Genomic DNA, 406 nt, shown 5'->3' on the forward strand with positions numbered 1-406 from the left:
TGGTGGAGGTCTGGCGGCAACGACGGCGGCGGTAGAAGGTGGAGGTGGTGCGGCGGTGCGGGGAGGAAGGGGGTCCGATGGCATGGGGGAAGGAGGTGGTGCGCCGGCGGGGTGGGAGGTGGTGCGGCGGCGGGGTGGGATCTGGAGGTGGTGCGGCGGCGGGGTGGGTCGAGGACCAGAGAAGAGGGGAGTGGGGAGGGGGCGATAGGATTAGGTGGGGGTAGGGGTTTTGTTCAGTGCATTTCTGTTATCGTTAGTTTGTAGCTACCTGGGCGGTTCGTAGGTGTTAGCAGAATAAGGTTTGAGTGTGCAGAATAAGGTCTTAAGGGTGTTATCATAATAGACCCACCCTATATATATAATGTTACTATTCATCACCAGGGTGCAGAATACATTATTCTTCATC

The sequence above is a fragment of the Triticum aestivum genome, chromosome 1B, assembly GCF_018294505.1.
Source record: "Triticum aestivum cultivar Chinese Spring chromosome 1B, IWGSC CS RefSeq v2.1, whole genome shotgun sequence".
In the NCBI taxonomy this organism is placed as follows: domain Eukaryota; kingdom Viridiplantae; phylum Streptophyta; class Magnoliopsida; order Poales; family Poaceae; genus Triticum; species Triticum aestivum.